This window comes from Mus pahari, chromosome 4, assembly GCF_900095145.1.
Source record: "Mus pahari chromosome 4, PAHARI_EIJ_v1.1, whole genome shotgun sequence".
Taxonomy (NCBI): domain Eukaryota; kingdom Metazoa; phylum Chordata; class Mammalia; order Rodentia; family Muridae; genus Mus; species Mus pahari.
This window is the reverse complement of record NC_034593.1, coordinates 17,151,180-17,159,807: the sequence shown is the minus strand read 5'-3', so window position 1 is coordinate 17,159,807 and position 8,628 is coordinate 17,151,180.

Here is an 8,628-nt window from a genome sequence, read left to right as displayed (position 1 = left end):
CTTTTGCAAGCAACAGCAGGTATACGTATGTACAAAAAAGTACAAGAAATAAAATAAAACAGAAGAGTGAACCCATAGTAGAGTATTCAGGAAATTGAAGCAGGTTTCTTATGATTTCAATGCCAACAGGGACTCAATAATTAGATCAAGACTTACCCTAGTTCCCCTTAGGCACCCCCAACAAGACCCCCTCAGAAACCAAAACCAAAACCCACAAACAAACAATAAGAATAGAAGAAGGAGGAGGAGGAGGAGGAAGAGGAGGAGGAAGAGGAGGAGGAGGAAGAGCAAGAGGAGCAACAACAACAAAAACAACAACAAAAGACTCAAACCAAACCACCATCACCTGAAAATATGTCAGTTATTCAATTAAAAATTTATCATGCAAATGAAAAACATGGGTAGAGGGAGTAAACATATGAAATCATGTTTTAAGTCATTGTGTACATGTTAGGACATGTAGCACATTTTTTTTCTTCTAGATTTAAAATTGCACTCATGGTTATCTTGAAGCAGAGAAGTAGTAGTATCCTGTGAAACATTTTGGCTCACGATTATGTCAATAAAATAAATAGATGTATGTAGCAGTGAGTAATTAGTTTTCTCATTGCTTTAACAAAATGCCTAGCAAACCAACTTAAATATTTTGGCTTATAGTTTTGAGAATAAATAAAGTTCATCAAAGAGAGGATGGATAATGTTAGGAACATGGAAAACTATTCACATTGTACTGCAGGGCTATCCAAATTGCTAAGAGTGATGAACATTGCTATATATTTTTGTCATCTTATTCAACCTGGGACTTATCCCATTCAGGGTGGGTTTTTCCCATTCAGTTCAATGTCTTGGGTAACACTTTTAGATACAAACTAAAGATATGCCTCCTTAGTGATTCCAAATCTAGTTAAGTTGATAATGACAAGTATCCATACATAACAAGTTACTCTGGTCAACCAGACACCCAAACATATCACCTGCAAGTTACAACATTCTGTCCATTATCTTTAAAGGCGCATTGCCATCTCATAATGAAAATGCATATCGTTAATCTTTAAGAGTACCCAAATCTTCATAGCTCTAGTGTTGAAAACTCAAAAGGTCCAAGTCTTTCCTAAGACTCTAACCTATTTCTTAAATATGATATTATACTATAAAGCAAAACAACTAAAATCTAAAACCAACCAACTGACCAACCAATCAACCAAAGTTATGTATTTCCAATGTATTTACCATTCCAAAACGGAGATTTCTTTGTACCGGCAAGGAAAAACTTGACAAAACAAGACCAAAATTCAACAGGGAAAATTTTAAATATCAAATTTTGGCATCTGGTGCTTGTAAAAGAATCATCTGGGCTACATTGGCCTTGAGAAACCCTGCCTCTCCACACCTGTTGCCTTAGTCTGTTGCGGTCAACTCTATTCTGTCTGCATCTTTTATTGGTTGATGATCCATTGTTCCAGCATTTTCAACATTCTGAATTCTCTATTCCAACTTAGTCCTCACCTTGCCAGCTTTATACATTAATTTCTCAGGGCTTCCTCATAGGGAATCTGACCCTGGTACTCACTGCTTAATTTCATTAGTTTTCTGGAACCTTGGTGGAAGCCTCCATGATCCTGTAACTCTTGCAATTTAAATTCCTCTCAAAACATGTGCCAGCCCAAGATGTAGTTTGGCTTTTTCTGGCACAGCTCTTATGGCCATTGTGTGTCCTGGTGATTAAACATGGGAAAATATTTCCTTAGGTGGTTTTTAGCAATGTTATCAGCTCAGTCTCTCTCCTCTTTAAAATGAATTTGCATTTTCACAAATTGAGCCTTGCTCTCAGTCAGGTTCCTCTGTATTCACCAGTGTAGAGCATAACATTTCATTTTAATGGTGTTGATCTCTTTAAGAATCAGAGTTGCCTTCTTAACATCTACTTTGCAAATTTATCATCTCATATTTCTTTTCTTATCAAAAAGCGTGTATATATATGTATTATATATATAATATATATGTATATTATTATATATAATTATATATTATATATAATATATATGTATTATATATAATATATATAATATATAATATATATGTATTATATATAATATATATAATATATATGTATTATATAATATATATAATATATGTATTATATATATAATATTATATATATATAATATATACATATACATATATATATATAATTTCTGCTTGCTATCAGTAACTATCTGATAAAATAGCAGTGAGTATCAGCTATGCCACAGCCCCAAGGCTATGTTGTCTTGAAATTTCCTCTAGCAAACAAATTATCCCATCACTTTTGAATTTAGCCTCACTTACATTCTCAGGACATGAGCAGAATGCAGCCAGGTTCTTTGCCACAATATAATATGAGTGGCTTCTAGCCAAATTTCTGATGGTGACTGTGTTCTATAAATATCATGATCCCAGACATGCTGTTTGCTTTCCACACTCTGGTCATCTAATCACCCACCAAAATGGCTCATGAACCTCTAATTACAGCATTTAGGACTTCTCTACACTGCAACTCCAGACATTCCAAACCAGTTTTGAAGATCTTTGAATGATGAATGACATGTCAGTAATGACCCCACTCCTAGTGCCAATTTTCTGTATTAGTTTATTTTCTTGATGCTCATAAAAGTGACTAATTGTGAACTTGACACAATCTAGAATTTTCTAGGAGAAGAACCTTTGGGCATGCCTGTGGGAGATTGGCTTGATTATGTTAACTGATGTAGAAAGACCAATCTGAATAGTGGGTGAGACTTAAGCTGTATTAGTGGAAAATAGAGCTCATATCCTCATGTCTTTTTTATACTGATGGAATTCTTCCTCTTAAGCTGTGAGCCACAGTAAACCATTCCTTTTTGTTTTTGTTTCCTGTTTCTGTGGTAAAATATTTTAACAAAAGCAATTCAAGGGAGGAAAGAATTATTTTTATGCCTAATATATAGCCTATATTGTTTGAAGTTAATTCATCATGAGTTAGAAGCATACAATCACACTCCTGCTCTGGTCAGAATAAGAGAGTAATGGATTTAAATGTGCTACTGAAACACACTACTCAGTCTGTAATTGAATGCTACTCATCAGTAAAAGACTGACAATGAAGATCAACCATCAGTACCCTATGGCTGTTGGAATGAAGCTGTTAACATTCTCTTGTGGAAGGAAGGGGTGCCTCACAAAACACTCACCTAAGATTCTTGTCACCATTCCCTCCTGCTTTTATCCCCTTTGCATGTAGAATGCAGAGTGCTGATTTTCTGGTTGTGCAGCTATCTGCCAGTCATCTCGAATCTTGCAGTTAACCTCCATAAATTGTTTGCTAATCTGGACTTGAGAGAACCTTTCTTTTTATGAGTCATCTCCTTCCATACTTTGGGTGAACCAAAGTTTCTTTCCTGTCTCCACAGGTAAGACATATGACACTGTCTACATTAAGCTTTGTTGAGAATATGGAGCAACTAGAACTCTGATACACTCACTGCTGGTCAGAAGAGAAAATTCATATGATGATTCTAAAAGCTGATGTTTCTTATAATAGAACACTCACTGTATGATTGAGCCATAGAATTTAAATACATGCTTATATAAATAGAATGGTAGCTTATATACACACACAAGATTCACTCATGGATTAACTTAGCAGCTTCTTCTGTAATAGTGCCAAACTGGTAGCAATCAATTGTCTACCAACAGGGCCTTGATTGGTTTTATGATGAATCTATATGCAACAATTTTCCAGAACTACCATAACAAAATATTAAACATGGGTAGCAACACTGGAGGGTAGAAGTTTGAAATCAAGCTATTAATTCTTTTCCTTTCTTCTAGATGCACTCCTTGGTTTGCTGATGTCCTGTGTCCTCCCATGCCTTTTTCATATGCCTACATTCTTAATGTTCACCGGTGAGGTCACCAGTCATATTAGATTAGGATTCTGCCCTCATGGCCCCACGTTATCATAACTATCTCACTGAAGGGATTATCTCCAAATGTAGTCATAGGCTTGTACACTAGATTCAAGAGCTCCATTGTAGCAGCCCTGAATTCTAAGAACCACAACTCAGTCTGTAATTGAATTCTACTCATCAGTAAAATATAATAAACTACTTATGCATACTACAATGTAGGTGGACCTCAAAATAAATAATTTGAATAAATAGGACAAGAGAAGATACACATTATGTATACTTCCATTTGCACAAAATTCTAAATACCAAAAACTATCTTATAGGATCAGAAATTACCCATTCAGCCATGGGTTATGTGAAATCTAAAGGGAAATGAGGGTAGAGGCATGTAGGAAAGATTACAGAGGTACAGGAAGAAACATGGAGGTAATAGACAGTTTCAAGATTTTAGTTGTTTTGAGAATATAATTGTCAAAATACTTCAGGTTGTGCATTTGAAACATGGCTTATTAAGTTTTAGTTAAAACTTTCTTTAAAAGTTAGAAAATTATAAGCATGTTATTGTTGTAAACATTGTTTACTCTCACTTCTCACTGCTAATTTGTTATAATAACACTAATAATAAAAGGAGCTACCAACACAAGCTTCTGGCTGGAATGAATTACCTGTTTTGGTTTTTGTCTGTCTTGCATTTACTGTTTTGACCATGCTCACCAGTCTCTTTCTCCTGGAAGAAAAATGTACAGTCTTTGGTAACTGTAATTATGCAGATGCCAGAGAAAATCTGCTCCAGTGGTCCAGGGTTTGTTGGCTGACAGGAACGGAGGGCATCTAAGCCTCATTGGGTCTTGGGGGTTTCCTTCTTAAGGTGGGAACATGTTGAGAATAAAAACTATGATAAGAAGCATTTTATACCTAATTAACATGATGAATCTTGGTCTAGTGGAAGGTGAGAGAGAATAAAGCCAAGGCAGAGATTGGTAGAAGATGATAGTGGAATAAAAGGAAGGGAAAGAGAGAGCTGGCATTGTTTCATGTTCTGGTTCTGACCCATTACTCCCATTAACTTGTAATGTCTCTCCCTGACCCTATCAAGTTTTTCCAAGGTTCCTTTTTGTGTGTGTGGTAATCATTTTCTAATTTATCAAGCTAACTTATAATAAGGTCCCACCTTGAGAAACATCACCTGAAGTTTACAATATACGTAGGAATTCTAGTTTTATTTCTCTTTTCAATGACAGAGATCCTGACATTGCTCTGAGTAAATAATTGGCTGTTAGCCTGACCATGTCAATAATTGTACTTACTTCAATGTGTGCTTGTCAAACCTTTTCTAAGTCCATAGTATTTGATTATGTGCTGAGGGACATGATCATCAGCCACTCACATATTACACAACTATGTAGATTGGAGACATCCTACTGTAAATAAGATTGTGACAAATTTCCAGGTGTGCATTCCTGAGGGGAAAAAAATAGATATTACCCCAAGTTGAACTCAGAAATATATGACCACAGGGAAACAAGAAGCCTTCTATGATCTTTTATTTTCTTATAGTCATCTGAGTACTAGTAACTGACTCTCCCTCCTTATCTTTCTTAATGAACTGATAATCAAGGGAAACTTTATGTTCTAATGGATTTTAATTTAGTGAGATAATCTGAAACCATGGGAGGGAGGTACAGTATGGCCATAAAGCAAGGTGGCTCTCTGTTGGCATTTCTGTCTTGTTTTGTTTCATAAATTTATCTTTGTTTTTAGCTTTTTTGCTTTGCACAGTATAGCCCATTAGTTATTTTCTCAGTAGTTTTAAAGAGTCAGAAATATGCCATGCTTGTCACTAGAGGGATCTTTATGCATGGGAGTAGTGCTTCATAAGATAACTGAGAGGAATTCATATGCTCAAATGCCCTGCTGTATCTAGAAAACACTATTTTCTTGAAGTCATTCACTGGCACTCGCTCAAAACATCTTTACTTCCCCTCTTACATGTTTATCTCTGGGTAGTGGGAGCTGTAAGTATGATACTGATGTTTCCATTGTATTAAGTACCCAAAGTCTATTATTCTGTACCTTGACCAGTTGTGAGCCTCTATGTAAATTGAAAAGTGAAGCTTCTCTGATGACAGTTAACAGATGTGTTAATCTATGACTAAGAAAGTAAGCTACATACTTACTTTAATGATTTAATACTATGTCCATTTAGCAGAGTAATAATGTAAGTTTTCCTTATGGCATATAACCTGTTCTTGGCCTCAACAACAACAATGGCAGGCTCAATTTGTATAAATTGTAGCAGTTGAGATAGCTGTTCACAGAATCTGCATAAGCTCAAGTCAGACAAAATTTCATTATAAAGAGGGAAAATGGGCATGAAGTTTTACCCCTAGCTAAGGAGCTATTGGCAATTGTTACCAGAGGGGTGATGATGAATCAGGTTTCTTTAAGGGGGTAGCTCCTGGTGGGCTGACATCCTCTAATGAAGGCTACTTCCAAACATATATGGCAGCACAAATTGAACTTGATGGGGTTTTTTTGTTTGTTTGTTTGTTTGTTTTTTTAAAGAGAATCTTATATATTGGGTGCATTTTGAAGGGAAGATGGATGGATCTGGAAATAGTGGAAGGTGAGAATGTAAATATGATCAAACTACATGTACAAAATTCTCAAAGAACTAATCAAAATGAGAAAAGAAGAGATAAGAGAGACAGGAGTTAATTCCCCTCCTCTGCCTCATAGAAAGTTGAATAGTTCTTGGGGTAATGTACTAGGAGGATGAGATCAGGGCAGAACTGAGTTCAAAGCAAATGACACATGTTAATAAGGTCCTGTTCCTTGATTACACAGTAAGGTTAACTCAGAAATACCCACATATGAAGCCATTTTCTTTAAGCATATTCTTTCCTCCTCTCTTCCTCTCTCCTTCCCCTCTTCCTCCCCCTCTTTTCAAGCACTGAGAATTAAACCTAGGGCTTCACATGAGCAAAGTAAACTCTCTACCTCTAAATTCTATCAACCCACTTTTTCATTTTTATTTTGAGATAAATGCTTACTAAATGTTCCAGGTTGGTCTTACATTTATTATATCGTCCTGGAAGACTTTGAGCTGAGGAAGTTTTATTCTGCCTCAGCTTCCCAGGCATGTGGAAGTCCAGGCTTGCACTAACAAACTTGCCTAAGATTAATCTTTGCAAATAATAGAATAGAGAGCTGGAAAGACTTCTCGGTGGTTAAGAGCACTTGCTGCTTCTGTAGAAGACCTGAGTTAGGTTTTTAGCACCCATGGAATGGCTCATAATGTCCTCAAACTCCAGTTACCCTTCACTTTCACCAAACTATGGTGGTTTGAATATGCTTAGCCCAGGGTGTGGCACTATTATTATTAAGAGGTATGGCCTTATTGGAGTAAGTGTGACCTTGTCGGAAGAAATGTGTCACTGTAGGGGTGGGCCTTGAGACCCTCCTCCTAGCCATATGGGAACAGTCTTTTATTTGTCTTTGGAACAAATGCATAACTCTCAGCTCTTTTTGCATTATGCCTGCCTGGAAGCTGCCATGCTCCCTCCTTGATGATAGCGACTGAACCTCTGAAACTGTAAGCCAGACCCAGTTAAATGTTGTCCTTGGTCATGGCATCTCTTCACAGTGATGGAAACCCTAACACACACATACACACCACCACCACCACCACTGCCACCACCACCACCATCACATACACCACACACACCATTGGCAATGATAGTCCAGCATGTTACTGTGCCCACAGGTATCTTTCAGAAAAGCTAACATTTTAACAAGGTGATGCATGACTTTTGGAATGATCGTATTCCTTCCTTACTTAGTCTAACAGAGTCTCACTTTTACCTAAAGAAAGACATTACTAAATGTATCGCTGTGTTCCACAGTAGTGGTTTTTATGAAGGATTAATGAACAGTTTGTTTGTTTGTTTTTGTTTTTGAGTCAGCGGTCTCTTTAGCTTTGATTGGTTTTAAATGTGCTATGTAGACCAGATTGGCCTTGAATTTGCAGAGAGACTCACTTGCCTCTGCCTTCTGAGTTGTGGAGTTAAATGTGTGTGATACTATGACTGGCTCTTTATACTTTCAGAATAATACTTTTGGACCAAAGACGATGATTCAAAGGATAAAGTCATTTGTCACACATGCCTGACAATCTGAATTTAACCTCCAGAACTCAGACAGAATAAAAGAACTGGCTCCACAGAATTGTCCTCTGACCACTCTAAGTGAGTTGTGGCATGTGCTCCATCCATATGACTATGCATAAAATAAATTTTTAAGAAATTAAAGACTCATTTTAATCAAGTGAAAACTGAAGCATTGGCGTGTGGGTGAAGTGTCAAATAAGAGAGGGGATATAAGATTCGGTTTACTGCTTTGTGGTGTGCAAATAGTATTGAGGATTGTAATGATGATAAAGAGCCAAGGTTGATAGCTAAAAGCAATCCAGGGAAGGTTACTGTCTTCCCTGGAAGCTCTGCTCTATAGGTTCTCCGACTTCTTGCTTTATCCATTTTTCTGCCATTCTGCTTCTGTTCTCCCAGAATCTTGGGTTAACTGTCACCCTGTTGTATATATTACTTATGTGACCTCTCCATGGTATGGCTAAAGGGAAGGTTTTTATTTTAGATATGAAAGCGAATAGTCAGGGGTGTCTAGAAGAGCCCTGAACACAGAA